The 22,503-nt window shown below is 42.5% G+C and overlaps 1 protein-coding gene across 2 annotated transcripts in view; it reads right to left on the reverse strand.

Moving 5' to 3' along the window:
* The window catches only part of LOC126458459 (anoctamin-10), a 317,839-nt gene that overhangs the window by 256,502 nt on the left and 38,834 nt on the right, over positions 1-22,503 (reverse strand). For both annotated transcript variants that reach the window (XM_050095530.1, XM_050095529.1), the window contains exon 2: positions 13,427-13,466. The gene's annotated coding sequence lies outside the window, so the exon portion shown is untranslated. The remainder of the gene's footprint in view (positions 1-13,426; positions 13,467-22,503) is intronic.

A 22,503-nucleotide genomic window follows, 5' to 3' on the forward strand; every position in this document is an offset into this window, starting at 1 on the left:
CAAAGTCGAGCTTACACTGTCTGTAACAACCTAGTAGTCGATACGACTTTAACCCGCACTAGGGGTTAATAGCTCCGAGGAAACCCTGTAGAATGCCCTCCACTAGGTAATGTCATCAGCACATTGTACAAGCTCCGCAGTGCGTTTGCTCGTAGCAATGTTCTTGCACTCTGCTGCCATGGTGGCCTGTGCAGTAGGCTCAAAGAGGACCTCCAACATGTCTGCTGCGCGACCACAGTTGCAACAGAGAAGGCGAGTTGTTTATTCCTAAGCGTTTATGCTTTTCCTAGAGTTCTACTGTGCTGTCGCTGTAAGGTGCGCCATAGATATGCGTCGGTTTTTCATCAGACAACGAGCGCTCTCACGTCCGTAATATAGAGGGTGTGCATAAAGTCCGGAAACACTTTCAGTTATTTATTGCACAACAACTAAACATTGTGCAGATGTCATACATATTGCATTTTGAAGAGAAACTATGAAAGTTTTTTTATTTTTTTTACAGACATTCGATATGCGAACCATGAGTGACCCGGCAGGTGTCAATACGGTAATCGAATTCTTGCCATACCCGTCCCAGCATGGCATCGTCCACTGTGGCAGTCGCTTCCTGTATTCTCTCCCGGAGCTCTGCTACATCACGTGGTAGAGGCGGTAGATACACCAGATCTGTCATGTGTCCCCACAGAATAAAGTCACACGGAGTGAGATCTGGTAATCGGGGAGGCCATTTCATGAAACAGCTGTCCCCTTCAGTACGGCCGATCCATCGATGCGGCAGCTCCGTGTTCAGGTACCCACCAACTTCACGATGAAAATGGGATGGAGCCCCATCCTGCTGAAAGGTGAACGGAGAGTCCGATTGCATTTGAGGCATCAGCCATTAGTGCAACGTGTCCAAGTAGGAATATCCAGTGTCAGTGCTCAGTGCTCTCGCCGAAGAAGAATGGCATGTACACTTTCCGACGTGACAAGGCACAAAAAAATTTACCTCTGGGGAATGACGCTCAAATTCAATGCATTCGCGTAGATGCTTTGTTCCCCAGATTCGACAATTATGCCTGTGAAAAGTGTCTTCGTCATTAAAAATTAAGCTATCAACAATGCCATCCCCATCCTCATTCAACTGTTGCAAACTGCACACGAAACTCAAAACGCTTATCTTTGTCGTCGTACTGAGCTTCTGCACTAGTTCCAATTTGAATGGGTTCACAGCCAGCTTCTGTCACAGGACTTTCCACGCTGTCATTGGAGCCATTTCGAGTTTACGGGATGCACGACGCACCGATTTTTTTGACTTCTTATGAATGTCTCTCGTCCGCGCTCAACATTCACTTCATTCACACTGGAACGTCCGGTTCTCTTTGCCAGAGACAAGCAACCCGTCGTAACGAATTTGTTGTGCCAGTGGTAAATGGCCATCCTTGTTGGTGGCTTCTTACCGTACTTGGTTCTAAAAATCCGTTGAACAGCTGTAGCACAATTGTTTTTGTGGAACTCCAACACACAAAAAGCTCGCTCCGCACCTGAACTCCCCATGTAAGTGACCAGCGCAGACTGTCGGCAAATCACCAAACTACGCTGTGGCGGTATACACAAAAAAAAAGAAAAAAAGAGGGTTTCTCTTCAAAATGACGTATGTATGATACCTGTGCAATGTTTGGTTCTTGTGCAATAAATAATTGAAAGTGTTCATGGACTTTATGTAAACCTTGAATTCTAATAGTATGGCCAACGCCTCGTAAACTATCGGAGTCATCGTCATTCCCTCACTTTTGATCAATACCAATGATAACATGTGTACAAAGAAGGAGCGTCATTTGCTGGATACTTCATATACACTGACGGAAAAAAATATTGCCAACCAAAAAATAGTTGGGGTAGAGTAATGAAATTTCGGGAATACATTTGTCTAGGTAACATATTTAAATGATTAACATCGCTGGGTCACAGGTTAATTTACGTGCGAGATACGTCATTGCTAAATGTGAAATGCTGGTACATTAGTAACCGGTGTATCTGTCTGAATGTCGAATGCAAGCATGCAAACGTGCATCCATTGTGTTGTACAGGTGTCGGATGTCAGTTTGTATGTTGGATTGGTGGTTCGGTCGGTCGGTCGGTCGGAACATGGAGGGTAGTGCTGTTTGTGTCTGACGCTGGAGTTGTCGTCCAGTGATGTCCCGTATGTGCTCGACTGGACACAGATCTGGCGATCGAGCATGCCAAGGATCGTATCGACACTCTAGAGCATGTTGGATTACAACAGCTTTATGCGGGCAGGAGTTATCGTGTTGGAAAAAAAACCTGGAATGTTGTTCAACACAACAGGTCGAATCACCGTACTGACAAAGATTTGCAGCCAGGGTGCATGGGATAGCCACGAGAGTGCTCCTTTTGGCTCCCGAAATCGCACCCCAGACCATAACTCCAGGTGTAGGTCCAATGCGTGTACCACGCAGACAGGTTGGTTGCAACTTCCAACTGGCCGCCTTCTAACCAACACAAACCCACACTGGCACCGAGGCAGATGCAGCTTTCATCAGGAAACACGACACACCTCCACCCTGCCCTCCAATGACCTCTCATTTGAGACCACTAAAGTGGAATGGACGCTACAGGGTGTCAGGCTTCGAGCTGTCGAAGTAACCAATTTCTACGAGTTCGTGGTGTCACTATGGTGCAAACAGCTGCTCAGATTGCAGCTGCAGATGAAGTAAGATGCATCTGAGCCATACGCCGAACACGATGGTCGTCCCTCTTGGTACTGTCACGTGCCCGTCTGGAGCCGATATTCTCGCAGTCGTACGTTACCGTCACCACAATCACGTAGTGACAACATAGCTGCTACGTCTTTCTGCAGTATCGTAGAAGGAATATTCAGCTTCTCATAGCCGTATTACACGACCTCGTTCAAACTGACCGATGTGTTGATAATGGCGTCTTTGTCGTCTTAAAGGCCTTCTTGACCAACATCCTTCCCGCTTCAAATCTCAAACGTAACTAACGCTCACGACCGATACAGTGTGTACTTAAAGAAAAACTGATTTGTATCCTCATATTGCCGCTACTAGTACCACTCTTAAGCGACTGGCTTGAAATTTGAACAGACATAGTCTTTCAGATGTTGGAACACGCCCACCAACTTTCGTTTATGTCGTGCATTTCCTCCTTGGTGTTGCGATTTTTTCCGTCAATGCAATTTTAATTTTTAGAGTTCCGAATCTGAATTGATAAAAACAGAACCCTTACAGGATCACTTTGTTGTCCGTCCGTCCGTCCATAGATACTTCTTTTTCTCCGGAATGGACAGACGTTTCAAGTTGCAATCTGTGTCACGTATCCATGTCCACGGTCTCTTGGTGGTGTAAAACATTTAAGCTTTTACGTCACTGTAATAAAAAAATACGACCATTTATGTCACATATTTTGATAATCGTGAACTCACTCAGCATCAAAACCTATAAAGAACTTCTCGTTGAACTTGCATCAAGATATTTGGCAATAAACAAGGTTTCACAGTACAAGTAAGGGGAAAAATCCGAAAAAGTGTTAATCTGTAACCACGTAAAAAACATTTTGCCAATACGCGCTTATAAAAAATGGCTCTAAGCACTACGGGACTTAACATCTGAGGTCATCAGTCCCCTAGAACTTAGAACTACTTAATCCTAACTAACCTAAGGACATCACACAACACCCAGCCATCACGAGGCAGAGAAAATCCCTGACCCCGCCGGGAATCGAACCCGGGCGTGGGAGGCGAGAACGCTACCGCACGACCACGAGATGCGGGCAACTAACCTAAGGACATCACACACATCCATGCCCGAGGCAGGATTCGAACCTGCGACCGTAGCAGCAGCGCGGTTCCGGACTGAAGCGCCTAGAACCTCTGGACCACAGCAGCCGGAACGAGCTTACACTGTATTCGTAATCTGTCAAAAATTTCGGGATCTACTGTAGCGATTTTGATCTGATTTTCAGTAGTGGGTATAGTGATTCACTGAGAAGGTTTGTTTATATACTTTACAAATATGTTGTGCTAAAAAGCTGAGCTACGATGAAATGAAGTTCCCTGCTGCTGTGAAAATGATGCCTTTGCCGTATAGCAGTGGCAGGCGCGTGGCCGTCCAACTATCGCTCTTACAGTCTATCCGAACGACACGTACAGCAAATGTAATGTTTCAAAGCTAGATAATACTCGTAATTGATGCAGGATGCACTTCCGTTGTTTGGGATCAGGTTCCGAAATCCCATAAAATATGCACTGAAGCTTTTCACAGAACCATTTGATACTTGCGTAGCAACAATAGCCCTATCAATAAAAGGGGTGGATGAACTACACTACTGGCCATTAAAATTGCTACACCACGAAGATGACGTGCTACAGACGGGAAATTTAACCGGCAGAAAGAAGATGCTGTGATATGCAAGTGAATAGTTTTTCAGAGCATTCTCACAAGGTTGGCGCCGGTGGCGACACCTACAACGTGCTGACATGAGGAAAGTTTCCAACCGATTTCTCATACACAAACAGCAGTTGACCGGCGTTGCCTGGTGAAACGTTGTTGTGATGCCTCGCGTAAGGAGGAGAAATGCGTACCATCACTTTCCGACTTTGATAAAGGCCGGATTGTAGCGTATCGCGATTGCGGTTTATCGTATCGCGACATTGCTGCTCGCGTTGGTCGATATCCAATGACTGTTAGCAGAATATGGAATCGGTGGGTTCAGGAGCGTAATACGGAATGTCGTGCTGGATCCCAACGGCCTCTTATCACTAGCAGTCGAGATGACAGGCACCTTATCCCCATATGGCTGTAACGGATCGTGCAGCCACGTCTCGATCCCTGAGTCAACAACGGTCTCCACGAACAGTTCGACGACGTTTGCAGCAGCATGGACTATCAGCTACGAGACCATGGCTGCGGTTACCCTTGACGCTGCATCACAGGCAGGAGCGCCTGCGATTGTGTACTCAACGACGAACCTGGGTGCACGAATGGCAAAACGTCATTTTTCCGGATCAATTCAGGTTCTGTTTGCTGCATCATGATGGTCGCATCCGTGTTTGGCGACATGGCGGTGAACGCACATTGGAAGCGTGTATTCAACATCGCCATACTGGCGTATCACCCGGCGTGATGGTATGGGGTGCCATTGATTACACGTCTCTGTCACCTCTTGTTCGCACTGACGGCACTTTGAACAGTGGACGTTACATTTCAGATGTGTTACGACCCGTGGCTCTACCCTTCATTCGATCCCTGCGAAACCCTACATTTCAGCAGGATAATGCAAGACCGCATGTTGCAGGTCCTGTACGGGCCTTTCTGGATACAGAAAATGTTCGACTCCTGCCCTGGCCAGCACATTCTCCAGATCTCTCACCAACTGAAAACGGCTGGTCAATGGTGGCCGAGCAACTGGCTCGTCACAATACGCCAGTCACTACTCTTGATGAACTGTGGTATCGTGTTGAACTGCATGGACAGCTGTACCTGAACACGCCATCCAAGCTCTGTTTGACTCAATGTCCAGGCGTATAAAGGCCGTCATTACGGCTAGAGGTGGTTGTTCTGGGTACTGATTTCTCAGGATCTATGCACCCAAATTGCGTGAAAATGTAATCACATGTCAGTCCTAGTATAATATATTTGTTCAATGAATACCCTTTTATCATCTGCATTTCTTCTTGGTGTAGCAATTTTAATCATCAGTAGTATATATATATATATATAGTTATGTTTCTTCAGGACCCTTGGTGCACGAGTCGTCGTTTCCCTTATCCAGACTTTTTTCGGGAGGGGGAAAGGGATTTTAATCTAGAAGTTGATGCCAGCGGTCTATTTGTCTAAACCTCAAATGACTTCCCAGCGTGCAACCAAATCCGATCCGATTATACATGACAACTTTTTTTTATCATCTTAGTCCCTTACATCAGCCTCTTGTCTTATTTGCAGTCGACAGAATGATTTTATGTCCACTGCCCTTCTGACAGACATTTCGTACCATGTCACGTACCCTCCTGGCACGAGGCTGACTCACAACAGCCTACATGTACACATACATTCCGTGCATTGCCATGAAGAAAATGGCGGAAGCTACTTGATATTGTTAACTGAAAGGCCAAAATACTCGGGAGGGGTTGTCCCATTTGTAAAAATGGTTCAAATGGCTCTGAGCACTATGGGACTTAACATCTGAGGTCATCAGTCCCCTAGAACTTAGAACTACTTAAACCTAACTAACCTAAGGACATCACACACATCCATGCCCAAGGCAGGATTCGAACCTGCGACCGTAGCAGTCGCGCGGTTCCGGACTGCGCGCCTAGAACCGCTAGACCACCGCGGCCGGCGTCCCATTTGTAGATATGCCGTGTACGACGCACGTTGCTGCGTTTGACGCGAAATATGGATTACACATATGAGCAGTCTGTTCCAGACAAACGTACTGTGAGCATGGCGACACGACTTTGAACATGTGATGAAAATCAGTGCAAGATGCGTAGATCCCAGTACATAGGAGATTGCACAAGAATTCGGATTTTCGAGGTTCACAGTGTCTATATGCTGCTTCTTCCTTATCGCAGAGACAATATTTCCACAAGTGTACACCGTCACACAGCCCACAGGACGACCGCAAGTGTTTGACGAACGGACGTCACGTCGACACCGCCGTCAGACGGGATGACTGACAGTCAACTTTGACTCAATTGTTGAGTTCATACATGTGTGTAGTCTACAGTTTTGAGGGTTCGCAGAGGAGCAACATGGTATCGATAGTATACCGGGTACCTTCCCATGGCTTGGCCACTCAGTGTATATTGCGGTTTCTTGCCTTACGTTCCGGAAGAAAATCAATTTTCGTACACCCCTGTGCGTTCTGCAATTAATCGAAATGCATTTTCACGGTCTCTAGGAGGGCGATAAGTAGAGAGTTGAGGTATATACGCATTCGCGCTCTGTAAAGCATTTCTTACAATTTTCTTATTAGATTAGCGAAACGTTCGACATAGTTCTCCAAGAGTCTTAACTGCGATCATTCTGCGTTTTGATTTCTCTCCCATAAGTTCAACAAGCCGCCAATAGCATGCTATGTATGGATCCCACGAACTACTTCAGCACTGAACTACAGACGGTATGTGTGTTTTGGAGGCACAGTAATTTGTAGATGAAATGCAGTTTCCACAAAATCGGGAGACGCTCCGTTATTAGGGGGCCCTATGATAAATGGTTGCCAAAGGAGGAGTCAGGTAATTCTTTTAATCTTTACAGTGTCTGAAAATTCCTGTTGCTGTTTCTAGGAGTTGCAGAGGTGACTTACAGCCAAACCTCCAGATGTGAGACACTCAGATCGGTACCAAACGATGTGTGTCGATAGAGTAATCAACCAAAACACCGATTTTATTCCCAAAACACCAATTTAATTCGTGCTGTGTGCTGTCGTCTAGCAGAACATGCGTAAACGGTAATTAAAAGTAACACCAGAACTACGGAGTACAGTAAAAGCGAACCTGTATCACTTTACAACGAAAATCAGTGGTAGGTGAGTTGGTAGAGCGTCAGATCGTCGTATTAAAGGTCCCAAGTTCGAAATTCACTGAGTTTTTTTTAACAGTTTTCGCGTGAAGTATTTATATGGGAGAATATTTTTTTCTGACATGTTAACATGTTAAAGGACGTTTCGCAGTTTGTAGCTTTTTTTTTGGAGGGGGGGGGGGGGGCAGTCTTCTTTCGCTTCGTCAGCTGAAAGTAGAAATCTATAGAGCACATTTTGTATAGATAGGTATGGTGTTATCTATGCAATTGTACGCTATAGGTTTGCTACTTTCAACTAATGAAGCATAAGCAAGGTACCAAGAGAACATTGCTAGTAACTCCGAAACGTCCTTTTACGTGTCAGAAAAATGTTGTCCAATATAACAATTTCATGCGTAAACTGCTGAAAAAAATCGCTATCAGTGGCTTCCAAACTCGAGACTTTTGTTCGATGAGCTCGCATGCTACCAACTCACGTTCGTAGTTCTGGTGTTGGTTTTAATTAACCTTTACGCATGTTCTGCTGGACAACACACCGCACGAACTACACTCCTGGAAATGGAAAAAAGAACACTTTGACACCGGTGTGTCAGACCCACCATACTCGCTCCGGACACTGCGAGAGGGCTGTACAAGCAATGATCACACGCACGGCACAGCGGACACACCAGGAACCGCGGTGTTGGCCGTCGAATGGCGCTAGCTGCGCAGCATTTGTGCACCGCCGCCGTCAGTGTCAGCCAGTTTGCCGTGGCATACGGAACTCCATCGCAGTCTTTAACACTGGTAGCATGCCGCGACAGCGTGGACGTGAACCGTATGTGCAGTTGACGGACTTTGAGCGAGGGCGTATAGTGGGCATGCGGGAGGCCGGGTGGACGTACCGCCGAATTGCTCAACACATGGGGCGTGAGGTCTCCACAGTACATCGATGTTGTCGCCAGTGGTCGGCGGAAGGTGCACGTGCCCGTCGACCTGGGACCGGACCGCAGCGACGCACGGATGCACGCCAAGACCGTAGGATCCTACGCAGTGCCGTAGGGGACCGCACCGCCACTTCCCAGCAAATTAGGCACACTGTTGCTCCTGGGGTATCGGCGAGGACCATTCGAAACCGTCTCCATGAAGCTGGGCTACGGTCCCGCACACCGTTAGGCCGTCTTCCGCTCACGCCCCAACATCGTGCAGCCCGCCTCCAGTGGTGTCGCGACAGGCGTGAATGGAGGGACGAATGGAGACGTGTCGTCTTCAGCGATGAGAGTCGCTTCTGCCTTGGTGCCAATGATGGTCGTATGCGTGTTTGGCGCCGTGCAGGTGAGCGCCACAATCAGGACTGCATACCACCGAGGCACACAGGGCCAACACCCGGCATCATGGTGTGGGGAGCGATCTCCTACACTGGCCGTACACCACTGGTGATCGTCGAGGGGACACTGAATAGTGCACGGTACATCCAAACCGTCATCGAACCCATCGTTCTACCATTCCTAGACCGGCAAGGGAACTTGCTGTTCCAACAGGACAATGCACGTCCGCATGTATCCCGTGCCACCCAACGTGCTCTAGAAGGTGTAAGTCAACTACCCTGGCCAGCAAGATCTCCGGATCTGTCCCCCATTGAGCATGTTTGGGACTGGATGAAGCGTCGTCTCACGCGGTCTGCACGTCCAGCACGAACGCTGGTCCAACTGAGGCGCCAGGTGGAAATGGCATGGCAAGCCGTTCCACAGGACTACATCCAGCATCTCTACGATCGTCTCCATGGGAGAATAGCAGCCTGCATTGCTGCGAAAGGTGGATATACACTGTACTAGTGCCGAAATTGTGCATGCTCTGTTGCCTGTGTCTATGTGCCTGTGGTTCTGTCAGTGTGATCATGTGATGTATCTGACCCCAGGAATGTGTCAATAAAGTTTCCCCTTCCTGGGACAATGAATTCACGGTGTTCTTATTTCAATTTCCAGGAGTGTAAATCGGTGTTTTGGTTGGTACTCTGTTGACGCCCAACGTTTGGTACAGATCAGTGTCTGACATCTGGAGGTTTGGGTGTTTGTAGGTAAAGTATTGACAGGGAATCAATTACCGGAAATGCACCGTTTGGATATAAAGTAGGTTTGAATATCGGATCACTTTCGAACTCCCTTTCCCCGGTATGCACAAAGGGAGGGAGCTGTCATCAGTCTGTGTTGTAATTATGACGTCACATACCATTTTCGTCCGACTATTACAACGACGGTTGCGAGAAACTGGTATGTTCTCAACTAGGAGGGTCGACTGTGGTTCCTCACAAACGCGCCGCACTCTCGACTTTGAAGAGGGCGTCTTTAGTCTCCCAGCACAGAACCCGACGACGAATACTCGAAATATTGTCCATGTCATGAGCTCCTGTAAGGCAAACAGGGCAAAGCTCATTGACTTCGCTGTGTGCTTACCGTGAAGCGAGAGATTTGAAAGTGATACCACCTTCAAACTCATTTTACATCCAAACGGTTCATTTCCGGACATTAGTGCTGTATCAAAACTTTACAATCCCTAGCAGCTTGTAATAGGAATGGTGAAATACCCTGCGTAGAATGTAACGGGTACCCGATTAGGTACAGCTGCCTTGCCTTCATGGAGCTGCTTCCGTTGTTTTTCAATTGCATGCGCACTTATTTACACATCTGCCAATTTTTGTATGTCCATCTTCGCAGAAGATGTTGACTGGGACGTCGGCTGTTCAGTTTGAAATAAAAGATAGTACATCTGCAGCCGCAAATTTTGAACTGTTTATTAAGGTACATGTTTCGATGTTATATCACAAGTAGATCGTATGAAATGAAATGGTGTGTAGTCATTGTTGGAGTCATAATAAAATAACCGGTGTCCGCAGATCCCTGCTATAAACGACGTGATCACTTTGTGCATAACCGATGTCGGTAGATGCACGAAGTGACCATGTCGTCTCTATCCGATATCTGCGGACGCCGGTTGTCTTTTTGTAGCTCCTACAATGACTACATGCAATCTGATCGCATCCGATCTACCTTTGTCAAGAGGCCTGATGATGATGTAATGCAACACAGAAACCGGTAGCTTAATAGAGAGTTAAAAATTTACAGCTGAAGATATATCTGCCATGTGATTTGTGTCTGTTTGCGATTGCCCTCCCCACTAACCGTTTAAAGCGAATCTGAGTGTGACCTCTCATAAGCGAGTAACTATACTCGTATATTACGCAAATGGTTCAATTGAAACTTAATACCGTGCTTATTTACGGTAGGGTCGAGCGTAACGAATGCTAACTTGCTTATAGTCGTCACGTTTGGTGAAGTCACATGGATTCCGAATTGTGGCGCGTTGTTCAGTCCAGTTGGCAACGACGGTTAGCGTTCGAACTTGCGTACTCATGTAGTCAAGCTGAATGGAATTATACTTATAAAAGACAACTAACAGCTTCTAAACTAGTTGTGCAAATGAAATTAAAACATAGTTAGAAGCTGAAGCATCTGATATCAATAAACTAGCCAACAATTGTAAAAACACTGGCGCTTCAAGAAGTGGTCTAATCTAATCAAGACACTACGAAACACATGTAGGTTTTTTCCCTCTTCGTTGTCGGCAAGTTGTATCCACAATGCAAAGGTTCTTTGCAACAGCTTGCTAAGAAACTATGCCTCATCTAAGTGGTTGCACCTAGGAATGTCCCTGAAAATTACACACACAGACACACACACACACACACACACACACACACACACACACGAGGAAATTTGGTGGATTTAATGACGAAACAACTTTCAATACATTCATCACCAACATTAATTTTCAGTTAAGTTCTTTTATCATTACCTAAGCTTCGTGGAATGTTGAACACAGTGCTTAAATAAACACGCCCAAATCTGAATAGAATAATTTATAGAAATAACAGTGCCGAAATCTTCATTCCCAAGTCAGTAGTCCAGTGGATTGCATATGATAAACTAAGGGGAATATAATGCATCTTTATTTGTACACCGCTGGTTGCCCATAGGTGAATATTATCTTGCACTACTTTGTTTCCTAAACCTTGGTACGCATTGAAAAGCCAACTAGAGGAACATATTGCATCTAAATCCCAACGGTTATTTGTATTCTTTTAATGTGTGTTTACAAAAATATTTGAATAATCGTGTTTAGACTCTTCGTAAGAGAAAAGATTAGGGATGGACGATAATAATAGATTTTTTTGGACAAGTAAAGCAAAGCTTGCATAGTCTGACCACATTCCCATGACAAAGAAGAAAATTATTTGACGAAGCAGCTTTCAAATTGTGACACTTTAGAGACATAACAAAGAGCTCCGATATTCCGTGACATATAATCAAATGACCGAATGAGTCAGATAAGGTTGCGATACACTTTAACGATTTCAGTGCAGACTGCGTACTAAAAGAAAGAACTTTGAAATGGAAAGATGGTCAATGCAAGATGGCATGAACAAATAGTATAGGGATAAAAGAAATTTAACCACATCGTATTGTTTCTACTCACTGCTTGTAAAAAATGGCATGGTTCCGAAGCATAAAGATGACCGCGAGGCCTAAACAAAATATAGCGCCTGCAAACACAAAATCAGCGTCCTTTGGCTATGTTTCGAGCGTTACAGAAGTAGTTATAATTCCTGACTGGGAGGTTCTGCTGCATCTGAAAATTAACATGATTCTGTTATTGCGCTGCAGTTTCTTAATGTTTTCTGGTAGCACAAAGATTATACTCTACCACACGCTAAACTTGAGCAATATCTTTGAATAAGGCATGACGTCACGAACTTAACAAACGACCGTTCACTGCCAACCGATGGGTGCAAGATTGATTGAGGATAAGTTTCTGGAAACTACACGTGAACAACTCTGATAATTTATCGGTGGAGCTACGTAATGAGGTAAGTTTGACTTGAAACGGCCCTCACCCACAGGTAAAGAGCTTACTTTACAACGTACAAGACCTAGCCGAATTTAAGTAGATATTTGACATTTCAAGAATATAATTTCTCGGCGTCACCTGACTTAAGAGTACATATGCTTGGTAATTTCCTCATAACTGTTCAGTTTGTTGTTCTAAAGTGTTACGAAGTGCGACATCGTTCTACGGCAAGCTACCGATGGGTAACGATACTATGACACTGTGATAAAATATTAGTTATAGCAACGATTTGCTAACAGTGTGTGATTTTGGACGCACCAGTTACACCTTCGTTTCAAATTTTCTTTTGTATTGAGACCCAAAGCAATCTTTGTATTAAACTGATTCGAATACCAGTCCAGTACGAAATGTTGAATCATCTTCTAAAGGTAGTGTCTTACATTTCAACTAAAAAAAACGATAGTCACTATTGTCTGCACAACAACAATTTGTAATTGACTGTTACACAAAGCACAGTAAGCGCCAAAAACAGAATTGTGATTCTGTAGCATGCAGTTGTAAACTCTGACTACTGAACGTCATTCTCTTAGGCTTCTTGCTACGCAGTAAAAGAACTTTTCATACAAACTTTATTCTTACTGTTTAGGAAAGCTACTGCCTATGAAAGCGTTTTTATTTCTATTTCACAAAGGCTTTGTTTCAAGAAAACGAGTCAATGTTCTGCATTTTCCGTGGAAATATTTAGACAGCATCTAAATCGGTTTTGTCTACAGCGAAAAAGATGCATAATATTCGTACTCAATTCAAGTTGGGAAACTTTTGTGATTTGTTAGTCTTCACACAGTCGATATTAGACTGGGCCGTGCTCTTACTACTAATTACTAGTATGGCTTATATCTAATACGAACTGTGTGAAGATCGACACACTACAAACATTTCTTTTAAATGCTAAAGCTTTCTACATTCGCTGTGCATAAATTAACAATGGTGTAACTTACCAGTCACAAGAGCATGACCGTGTATCCACTGCTACGAAACCTAGAACAGAAAACCAGGCCGCGAATAACAAACGGAGGTATTATTTAAATCAGTCTACTGTTATCACGTACGTTAATTCTAAAAACATTACTTGGTAAAAATTATTTTGATACTTGTTAACATTCATTTCAGTTTAAAAAATTGCCTATGTTTTACTTGAAGCCGTCGCATGCGTTTAAGTTACTATTGTTAAAATATATACTGTATTTTAAAAGCAAAGCGACGTAAGTTCGGATATTCGAATGAAGAGGTGTTACACACTAAAATGAAAAAGAGTACAGTGCGGACACCAACTCTGACAAAATTTCGGAGGACGTTCCCAGGCATTTTCTTGGTATTTTGGTACAACGGACCCGTCACTATCCAGTGGCTCGTTAGTCATTGCATTTGTCACCGTCCTTGCATATGAATTGCACGGAAAATAGCAAATTTGTTCCGTTTACTAGTGGTATCGTTAAGTGGAGGGTTGGCCGAGATGCACCTCGTGTATGGTAACACTGTATACAATGGAAGAACGGCATAACGACGCTAGCGCTTTTTAGCTTGTAAAACAGTAGCTGTTCTCTCTGCTGTTGTCATGATGGTCGACATTTTAAACAATCCCTTAAGGGAAGAGCGTTGTATTAGGCAGTGACACAGCAGGCTGAAGAGAGTGTTGAAAGCATACGTATTTTCGTCTGAAGATTTTTTGCTGCCGCAGATTTTGTGTTGCACGATTTGCTGATTGTGTGTAGCTTGCATTTTCACTTTTGTGAATTTATATCCAAACAACAAAGGTAACTGGTGCAAAAACCGAATAAGTCATAAATACACCATGTAGTTAGGGCCCTTATACCAAGTACTCAGAAAATATTCATCAACAACCTCAGACATTTTGCTGGAGGAGCTCAATACATCCTGTATACGAGTGGTTATCGGGGTAAATTTGAAATAGTTCCTTTCATTGAAATTAAATTTATTTTAAAAATTGTTCTTGTGGTGATTGTTTCATTCACGTCTGCATATACAATATCGACCATCCCGACTACTGTAGGAAAATGAGCCAATGGCATTGGTGATGTCTGAACTGTACTGGTAAAACTAATCTCCCATTAGATCAATGAATAAGTTCACATTTTCGTTTTGTTATTTTATTCACTTCGAACTTTAAATTGCGTCTTCCTCCTTTTCAATTTTGCTACACGTACAGCTTACAATTGCAACCTATAAAATATGTATTTTACAATTATTTTATTTTACAACAGTATACAACATCAAAATTTTTCAGCAGAGTGCTTTGACTTAAACAGGTTTCTCAATACAACAGTATAGAACAATTTACTACTGTTGTACACATCGGTTAGGAGTACCATGTTTTATAAGCAGGAAATATTTCCTTAGCACCCTTTGCTAGGCATAGTGACAAAATTTGTTAAATTTGCTACACCTACACTCCTCTTACTTCTTGTCATCTTTGACAGTGTATCAACACAGCATAGAAGTGCATCAAGATATTTTCGTTTTATTAACTCGAAATAAAACTACAACTAACATTTTCTAGATCCCAGTGTAATAAAGAGTGGTTAGAACCACAATGATTCATCAGAAACAATATCTACAGAAACTGGAGAGGAGTTGTAAAGTGGATATTAATTCAGCAATGAATATCAAAAAGGGGAAAAAAATACTGTAGTCTTTCTGGCATAAAATAACGGAACTTTTTTCTGACCTTGTTCCTCATCTTTGTCCTATTCCACTTTCTAGAGACATCAGATTATCGGTGGCCTTTACGGCAGTTTCCAAGAATGTACCTGCTTCGTAGCCTAGCTATTAACGTAACTGTCATTCTTCTAATATTCCCGTCGTTACGGAATACGTGACCACTTGGAATCCATCAGTTTAGTTTGACAGTGTATCTGCGAGGAGTGCTAAGTGGGAGGAATGTCTCATGAATCGTGCCATAGCCTTAGTGTATTAACTACCCAGTATATTTCAGTTGATGTTTGAACGGTTACTGGTGTTTCTTATTATATTTATATAGGTTATCTGTCGCTATTTGAAATATTATCCTCGCAGCTGCAACAGGAAGTACACGTAGCTTTGTTACTGCACTGTTAAAGTGAAATGTTAACATTTCACTTTAACGCGCTTTTTCGAGTATGAACTAGTATGTAAGCCGAATACTGAAGATAAAATTCGAAACTTTCTTTTTGGTGCTGTTCGCCTAATGGAATAAATGTGGGGCCTCGTAATACAACGCAACAATATATGCAACGTGACAGATTCGTTTACTCCTGTATTTTTCCATTCGAGGAAAGTTGTGTGTGAGGTACAGAGAACTGCTACAGTACTTCAGCTACCGAGAGGGTGTTAATTTTTTAGTGGGGCAATGGCTAATTACATTTGTCGAAGTATTCAGTTTGTTGTGAATCTCTAACGTATGGCGTTACTGGACGCAAAATTCCAGTGGATGATTAGTTGTGTCAACCTCGTAAGAGTACCAGATTTAAATGCCTCAGATGTCATTACTATACCTGTTTACTCTTCTTCGGTTATTCAGACTGTGAGATTCTGAACTAATAGTGTTGATGTGGGGAATACGAATTTGTAGTAAGCTTTCAAAAATTTCTCAATAACAAAATTTCCTGTTCTAAGGAATACTACACCTGTCGATTCCATGTTTTGCCTTTGTTGTAACTTAAATATGACGATAGCGTACACATTCTGTCAAAAATATGCTCCCTTTCCAGTATACTTCATCTGTGAATTTAATATCATAATAGTTAACTGGCCAGTTCACGAATGAGACAGATGACTACTCAAACTGAAGGACTAAGTTTTGCATATAACAAAACATCAACATGTTAATGAGTGCACGTGACAGAAAGATTTTTCAGTGTTACCTAACATAATAGAAAATGAACTCACTTGAGCTCTTTGAAAACAGAGAAGCATATGTCATTCAAATATTTTCATGTAGTGTGCGCAAGTACTAGTAGGCCCTAAAGTAAGTAAATCTACACTTATATTTAAATACCGCTGACAAGTATCTAACTTGATTGTTATTGTGAACACGTGTATTCATTCCAAATATGCCTCCATGAAATGCTTAATTTGCCACACGTGTCTGAAGTGTAAATAGTCCACTGTACAATTTGAAATTGATGTGTGTAATACGTTGTAGAAAATTTTTCCAAGTCAACTGCCAAAGACTAATTAAATGAAAAACCCCTTGGTACTAGACGTGTACAAATTCAGGAAACTCTTTCACTTAATAATGCCACTAAGCTAAGTATCAAGTTTTTTTGTACTCATAATTTGATAAGAAAAACTGTAACGAGATTGATCTGCGATACAGCACTGGCGTTTTTTCCATCGTAATGATGCTTCTAAGCATTAGGGATATGGTATACTTTGAGTAGATAGTCATCTGTTTTCTATTTCAGATCACCTACAATACTCAAATACTTAATGAAGCGTAAAATCTATAAAAAAACTTAACATGTTTTATACTCTGTACGATACTTTACAGCTTTCCGTACAATTTACGAGATGAAACACATCGAGTTTTCCCTCACAGTAATGCCATAAAATAATAAGCACATTCTTTGAGAATGTGCTGACATAAGTTTCCTATACTGCCCAAAATTAACACACGATAGTCTTACAAAATTGTACACAGCTGTGTGATTTCTGGCCAGCGGTTATTTCCGTAGCAGTACGAAAATACTTGTTCAATTCAGTAACTACCCTCTCTGGAAGTATCACCGACTTCTACGACCTTTAACTGGAGTCCGCAACACAGTTACCAACTTCTAGGTTACTCCTAGTGGTAGCGCTATAACTCCCAGGGAACAATAACTGTGAGCGAATACTGGCACAGAAAAATACCGACATCTGACGGTTATTTTCACAGTCGCGCCGACTGCTTACAGTCACTTCAGCTCCATTTGTGCCGACAGCAGTGACAGCGCACGAAAGCGTTGTACACACTTATATAAACAGACGGCGCGCAGTCTCACAGTTGTTTCCATGAGCGACAGAACACCTAAATAGTTCGTCCCTCTCCTTTCTGACCAGATTTCAGATGACGCGACAGCGTAGTACGATCTTCGGTCAACATGCAGTTATTAAAATAACTGATGGTATCAGATGAGCGGTTATTACAGTAACTGCTGCTTCTCATTAAGCAGCTATTTCTATCAGTTACGTTATTTTTTGCCACCTGGGCCATTTCTCTTTGGAGATACTTGTGAAATATCGGACCAACAACTATGTGGATTTTCAGTTTTAGACATTTCGTGGGAAAATATTGTTCACATAGCACGTAGCATTTCTCTCGTATTTATATTTCTATACGATGATTTTACTGAATCTATTTTTACCAGGGTAGCGAGCAATGAAGGAATTGTCAATAACTTCTCTCAGAACGAAGAACTCACAACAGTTTAAACTGCATTTAGAGTAAACATGCCAATAAAATATTTTGAAAGATGATTCAGTAGATCGTGTGCAATTTTTCGAACATTTTCTCCCCTTCCTGACGATTTTCGGCAAGTCTCCCATAGGAATGCCGTTCGTCAGCGTAGCAAACATTATATTCGAAGGTGCTGCTTCGGTGTTACTTGTCAGATTCTTGTCTTGTTGTCCATTTCGTCTTCCAAAGCTTTTTAAATGCACATCCGGACTACAGTCTAGTATAAATACTGCGGTCACCGTAGAATTGGCCGGTGTCTATATGGGCTCTCATCTGCTGTCTAGCTTAAGAATGAGCTACTCTTTCCGACATATGGTAAGCCGTACACTGCGTATTTATTTGCACTCTAAAATGATCAGTGATGACAAATATATTTACAAAATTATTTTTTGGTTATAAGTAATCTGTCCTCAACACATGGAAAGAAGTCTGGTATAGGATATGCATCGTATGAGCGTTGGCGCTGGAAGTTTAGAAACCGGCGCAGAAAGATAGCAGCGAATACAAATAGCATCTAAGGAAATCATTGGACTTTTCTGCCGTTATTCGGTTGATGCAATATAGGTAGTAAGTAGAGTCCTACATCCATACCAGACAACTGCATAGATGCAACGGTATTGCTGTCATAGGAATGGATAAATAGTGAACGGGCATCAAGAATATTAGTTCTAAGTAAAAGGAAGACAATTTTGGCCATGTCTAAGCAGCCCCATCAGGTAAAACCAAGACAACAATACCGACTTTTAGCATTACAATGGTTTCCTGCACTCCTTTCTGTAAAGAGAAATTTAGTAAAGACTTCTTTCAGTTTTAATGTAACGTCAACAGGATTTGTACGAATTCTTTTTTTCCATTCTCGTTTGACATTATCATACATTGTCCATAACTGAGGTATTGCAGTGCGATAGCGTTTAAATTGGGGACAGCCGGTTCGAATCATGGTGGCTGCTAAACTTTTCTTCGGCGGTAAGAGGAGAGGTTGTCACAACATCTGCCGCCACCGCAATGTCCCATGTAGTTAGGGCATGCTACATAGTTGATGACGCCTCCATCGGATGGGGACGTTAAACTTTGTAGACCGATCAAATTAGTCGATCAGAGGTCAGTAATATAACAGCAGAACTAGTCTTTTTCCTTTTTTTTCCCGAGTCATCAGTCTTCTGTTAGTTCGTTGCGGCCCGCCACGAATTCCTCTATTGTCTTAAACTTTTCAACTCAGAGTAGCAATTGCACCCGACGTCCTCCATTATTCGTCGAATATACTCAGATCTCTCTTCTCCTATAATTTTTAATCTCTACAGCCCTTTCTAGTGCCTTGGAAGTTATACCTTCATGTCTTAAAAACACATTTCCTATCATCCTGTCCATTCTTTTTATCAGTGTTTTCCGTATGTTCCTTTCTTTACAGATTCTGCGGAGAACTTCCTCATTCCTTATCTTGACAGTCCTTTTTCACGTCTTTCTATAAAACCACATTTCAAACGCTTCGATTATTATCTTTTTCTGGTTTACCAACAGTCCATTTTCACAACCGTACAATGCTGTGCCCCGAACGCACATTCTCAGAACTACTTCCTCAGTTTTAACACCAATGTTTCATGTAGACTTCTCTTGACCATGAATGCCCTCTTCTGCATTTTATATCCTTGCTTCGTCCGTCATTTGTTGTTTTTGCTTGCAGGGTAGCAGAATTCCTCAACTACGTCTGTTTTACGGTCCCAATTTTGTATGTTAAGTTTATCGCTAATTCATTTCTGCCACTCATTAGTTTCGATTTTCTTTGGTTTATTCTCAGTCCATATTCTGTGTCAGATATTTCATTCCATTCAGGATGTTCTGTAATTCTTATTCACTTTCACAGACGATAGCAATATCATCAGCGAATCTTATCAATGACATACTTTCATCCTATTCAAATCTTTCTTTTACTGCCGTCATTGCTTCTAATATGTAGAGATTGAACAATAGGTGCGAAATACTACATTCCTCTCTCAATTTTTTTTTAATTCCAATACTCCGTTTGTGATCTTCCATTCTTTATTGTTCCGTCTTGATTCTTGTGCATGTTGTGTATTACCCGTCTTTCCCTGTAGCTTTCCCCATTTTCTCAGTTTCTTGCACCATTTTACGTTGTACGCTTTTACCAGGCCGACAGCTCCTATTAATGTGTCTTGATTTTTTCTTAAGCGTTGCTTCCATTACGAATAGCAACATCAGAACTGCCTCCCTAGCGCCGCGCTTACATTTCCAAGAGAAACTGATCATCATCCAACAGATCCTCAGTTTCCTTTTTCATTTTCTTCCGTTATATACTTTGGTCCGTAGCACACCGATTTTGTTGTCAAAAATGCTTACCACTTCGTGTGTGCATAAACAAATAACTAAAATGTACCAAACATTAAATCAGTAATGCAATAATACACAAACGAAAAGCAGTTGTCAGTTTTAGTAGCTACTCAAACGTTTGAGCACCTAAGTCAAACGGACTGCACAGAGGCGAATCGTGAATCCTCTCTGCACTTCTACTGTCATTGCAGCAATTTGACCAATACCTCTAGTGGCTAATAGCAGGTCAGATACTTACGTGTTCCTCGCTTACTGAATTCCATTACAGTATCCTCCTGTGAAATGGAAGGAAGGAATGTTGGGGTTTAAGATCCGATGGATGAAGATGCCGTTACATACTATGCATGTGCTCCGATTGGAGCAGAATGGAGAAGGAACCATCTCGGGTTTTCCCTAAGCGATTTAGGGAAAGCTGCTACACCTTAATTGCGAGGGAGGACGTAATTTGGAGTACGGTCGTCCCAAATAGCCCTGTGTATTTGCAACACCTCCCTCTGAATGGTATTGGAGGAGTTGGCAACGAAAGATGAGTAATTTGTAGTATCTACCGCTGTCTGCGAGTGGTCGTACTTCGGTGGAGCGTCAATTGCCGTCTGCCAGACAAAGTTCTTCAGATGCAGTTATTTGCAGATGCAGATGGATGGAGTCATATCGAGACCGAGTTACCCTAGAACCCAAAAACTGAGACTAATTTGTCACTCGTCAAACAGTACATCAAGGTATTCTTGCCCCGTTTACGTTAATATCCTGCGTCTACAAATCGTCTAGAACAAATCTTTCAGAAAGTGTCCGACGACGTGTTGCAGAACGTTTAGTAGGCACTTTTTAGGGTGTCAGGAAGGATATCTTCATTAGGATGAGAAATCTAGGTAATTGATATTTTCGTTAACATTTGGAATTTTCCGCCCTTGAATGAGAATTTACAGTTTCCATACGTCGAATCCATATAAAGAACAGTTCAATTTAAGCTGAAAATAGAGATCAATATGATCTTGATCGACCTTTACTGGCTAATTTTACGCTATTTCCGCCACTATTTTGTGACAATTCTATTTAATACTGCTCTTTTCACAAATCCGACGTCGATGGCTGTCACTATCAATCACTGCTCCACTCTAATTTTAACACTTTTTTTACGAAAAGATTTTCAAGCAGTTGATGTATGAGTCGAATCATGAGGTCAAAGTACGTCGATTCTAATAGAGTTTTACCCAAATGACGATGTTTTCGCAACTATTAATTTAATTGAAACACTTGCAAAGAAAATCGGCAACACACTTAAAACTCTGCCTTGACAAAAACCCTTTTCAGATTCGTAATCCTCAGATAAAACTAAAACCTTTGATTCATTACGATAACACTGATTTTTATCTTAAAATTTTGCAAAGACTTTTCGTACAGTTTTTGCGTTTCCATTGCCCCCTTTCAACATGCTTCATTCAGTGGTCTATATTATAAACACGCATTTTGTGAGGGACTCGGAATGTCTTTTGTATGCACTGTATCAGCACAAGAGGTGTGTGTGCGTACGTGTTTCCCACATCTCCTAAACCACCGGACCGATTTCAACCATAATTGGTACACATATCCCTTACTGTCAGACAGTCGCTAGGGTTGGTCGGTTTGACAGAGGGTTCAAATGGCTCTGAGCACTATGGCACTCAACGTCTGAGGTGATCAGTCCCCTAGAACTTAGAACTACTTAAACCTAACTAACCTAACTAACCATGCCCGAGGCAGGATTCGAACCTGCGACCGTAGCGGTCTCGCGGTTCCAGACTGAAGCGCCTAGAACCGCACGGCCACTCCGGCCGGCTTAACAGAGGGGGGAAAAGGGACCAAATTACGAGGTCATCAGTCCCTTGTTCCGAAGAAAACAGTGCCACAAGTATGAGAATAAAACAAACGAGACTGACAACTCAAAACGGAATGCAAGTATTTTATAAAAGATGTTGATGTTAACTCAATTTTGCTGCACGATGAACCGCTGGTAACAGCGGTTTGTACTGCCCTTTCTGTCCAGCGCGCGAATCGGCGAATAAACAGACATAGCCGTGACAAGAGAACGTAGTGCCAGTTAGCGTAAAGTCTACGGCCCACACAAGTCAATTTAAGCACAAACCATAATAAAAATCTCAATCATTAATTTTTTAAATAATTTGTTCATATGGATAGCGGAATTGTTACAGAGATGTAATTCTTCCGCAAGTGACCAGCAGCAGAGGAAAGAAAATC

This window comes from Schistocerca serialis, chromosome 2 (assembly GCF_023864345.2).
Source record: "Schistocerca serialis cubense isolate TAMUIC-IGC-003099 chromosome 2, iqSchSeri2.2, whole genome shotgun sequence".
Lineage (NCBI taxonomy): Eukaryota > Metazoa > Arthropoda > Insecta > Orthoptera > Acrididae > Schistocerca > Schistocerca serialis.